The sequence below is a fragment of the Ceratotherium simum genome, chromosome 3 (genome assembly GCF_057802395.1).
Source record: "Ceratotherium simum simum isolate JZ-2026a chromosome 3, ASM5780239v1, whole genome shotgun sequence".
In the NCBI taxonomy this organism is placed as follows: Eukaryota; Metazoa; Chordata; class Mammalia; order Perissodactyla; family Rhinocerotidae; genus Ceratotherium; species Ceratotherium simum.
Genome location: NC_141902.1, coordinates 14,164,606 through 14,167,980, shown reverse-complemented (window position 1 = coordinate 14,167,980; position 3,375 = coordinate 14,164,606).

Below are 3,375 nucleotides of genomic sequence, written 5' to 3'. Positions count from 1 at the left end.
AGAACCTCGCCCTGGAAACAGGGCCAGAATCAGAGGCAGCGGTGGTGCTGTGGCCTTGGTGTCCTCCACTCTGGGGAACCGGGGAGACGTCCAGACTCAGACACAGGTCCTGACCTGAGAATGAATCTCAACACCTCCCCTGCCAGTGGGAGGCAGGTGGCATATCCACAACGCAGAGAAAAAAGGCTTCCTCCCCACGGCCAACTGCAAAAGGGCTTATCCCCAGCCCCTCCCTCTCCTGGGCCCCCAACTCGGGCACCTGCCAGCTCCCTTTACCACCTCTCAGGCTTCCTTGCCTTCCTTCCAGGCCCTCCTAAAGATACTGTCACCTCGAGCCCCCAAATGGTGACCCTGACGCCAGTCCTTTCTCTAACCTCTCCTCACCCCTTGGTGAGGTAAATCTTCCTTAAAGCCGGGGTTTCCTCACATCACTTTCCCGTCCAAAACCCCAGTGGGCACTGTACCACCTCTTGGGCAAAATCCTCTCTTCAGTCTTGTGTCAGAGCCTTTCCCATGTCACCTAAACTGTCTGCCCATCCTCGTTACCTGCGCCTCTCTACATTGGCCTGTTTGTCCTTCAGATACACCATTTGTCCATCCACGCATTCATTCACTCATCTTTACCCTGAACAGAGACTGATAGGGGTGAAAATCATCTTTCCTTCCGTGAAGAGGCAGGGACAGGAAGCGAGAAGGTGACCCATATACCCGTTGACAGGGGCTGACATGTGCGGTGGCCTTGGACTTTTAAAAAACTTTAAGTACTTATTAACTAAGAAATTGATTTTATTATATTAGTGGGCTTATAAAATAATGTGTTTAAAAACTATTTTCAAAAATAAAACCATTTTAAAAGATAACATGTACATTAAAGCAAATAAAAGCTTATTTATATTGATTATCCCAATATTTAAAAATAACAAAAGAAAATTATTATTCTTGGTACTTTAATCACTTTAATATTATTCTGTACTTATATCACTTTCTTAACCATATCTGTGTCTAAATACCATGCCACTGGTATTTTTCTGAAAAATACGTTACTTCCAACATAGGCTTAGCATATTTAATTTTTCATAAAATTGCCTGCAATCCCCTTTAAAGTTGTATTTTAAAGTTCATAAATTTGACATTTTTGACACTTTTAATTGACTCTTCTCCGTTTACTGTAGTATTTTTTTGTGTGTGTGTGTGAGGAGGATCAGCCCTGTGCTAACATCTGCCAATCCTCCTCTTTTTTTGCTGAGGAAGACTGGCCCTGGGCTAACATCCGTGCCCATCTTCCTGCACTTTATATGTGACGCCCCACAGCATGGCCTGACAAGCGGTGCTTCGGTGCGCGCCCGGGATCTGAACTGGCGAACCCCGGGCCGCCGCAGCAGAGCGCGCGCGCTTAACTGGTTGCGCCACCGGGCCAGCCCCCCACTGTAATATTTTTAAACGAGAATTTACCCTCTGCATAAGTGCTGAAGTACTTGGTAAGCTCAGAGAAAGTCTGTAAATAAAGGCTATTCTCAATTCTGATATCTTATATTGCAATTTGTAAATCCTTCACAGGCTCTGGGTTTCTAGAGGAACCCTCAGCAGCTGGGAGGGGTGTAGCAGTGAGAGCTCCGGTTAGGATAAGCCTTTTGCAGCCGTGTGGCCTTGGGCAGAGGCCTCCCCCTCTGAGCTTTAGTCTTCTCTCTGTAAGGTGCAAAGATCCCACCCAGCTGGCATCTGTGGTGAGGGTTACATGACAATGGACACAACAGGCCCAGCACAGCGCTGACACTTCGAGGTGCTCCGTTAACAGGTATTATTGTTGTTCCTAGGTGCCAGCCTCACCTGGACTCTCACTGCTGGTTCCCCCTCCTCCCTCTCAGCCTGGGCCTGCTCCTTTGCATCCTGCCCCGGAGAAGCCGTGGAAAGCTTCAGGTCTCACACAGCAGGCTATAATCAATAACAGTCATCGCTCTCGTGTCTAGTGTTTACCATGTGCCCAGCCCTGTTCTAAGCACTGTACGTGGATGTTAACAAATTTAATTCTCATAGCAGCCTCTAGGATAGGCACCCTGTGTTAGAGATCATGGTGCCCAAGGTGCCCAGGTAGCAAGTGGTGGACCTGGCTACCCGCCCAGGCATGCTGGCTCCTTGCCTTGCAAACTGTCTCAGAGATTGTCCCTTGGTCTCTTCAGTTCCTCTCTCCACCCTTTTCCACCCTGCGCAGTGTCCGGAGGAGGCCCACCCCTGTAACTGATCCGCACGGACCAGCGCCCTTGTCCTCTGGCTGCCTTTTGGCATTGGCCAATGGGGAGCCCAGGAGAAATCAAAGGGAGGGAAGAGGTGGAAGTCTGTCTTAATTCCTCTGACGCCCTCCCTGAAAGGTCACCCAGGCTGGCTGCGACCCTGGAAGGAAAGTCACAGCCTCTGTCAGGCAGCCTCTTCCACAGATTCTCTCCTCTGGGTTCCAGTAAGTAGCATGAGGCTGCGGCCACTGACCCCAGGGTGCTGCGCCCCCGCAGTGCCCTCCCTCCTGCTTTACATCTTTGTAAATGAACCAGCGCCACTGTGTGCTGCCTGCCAGCCGTCCACCCGCAAGGCTTAGCTAGTCCTCGGGCCTTATCAGTTTGCTGTTTTTTTTATTTTTCATTTTCCATACTTATTTTTTGAAAAGATTTCAATGGGTACAAAAGCATGTGCAGTAAAAAGTCTCCCTTCCTCTCTTTCTCGAACACCCAGTCAGCCAATGAAATGTTTTGGGGTTTTTTATTGTGGTTAAATATATATAATATAAAATTTACCATTTTAATCATTTTTAAGGGTACAGTTCTGTGGCAGTAACTATATTTACACTGTTACGCAACCATTACCACCATCCATCTCCAGAACTTTTTCATCTTCCCGAACTGAAACTTTGTCCCCATTAAACACAAACTCCCTGAAATGGTTTTCTGTGAATCCTTCCAGATATATTTTATGCATATTCAACCAAATATATATAAATAAAAACACAAATGATAGCCTATTTTATATACTGTATGCATCTTGCTTTTTTCATTTAATACATCTTGGATATTTCACATCGATACATATTACAATTTCTCATCCTTCTGCTCAGCCTTCTCTTGTATGGATACGCCCTAAATATTTAGGCCTCCCCACATGGGTGGAAACTGAAGGTGTTTTCAATCTTTTGCTGTACAGATCGCTATGGTTTGCTTCTAACCTCCTGTTTCCTCTCCTGGCTCATGACCCTGCATCTCCCAAGGCGCCTCCCTATGAGGGAGACCAACCATCACTGTGACTTCAGGGCCTTCTGGTCCTCTGGGTTCCCGACTTGCTGTCCCCTCTCAGGAGACTACCTGCCCCTTCACCCCTGGCTCGGCAGTGACC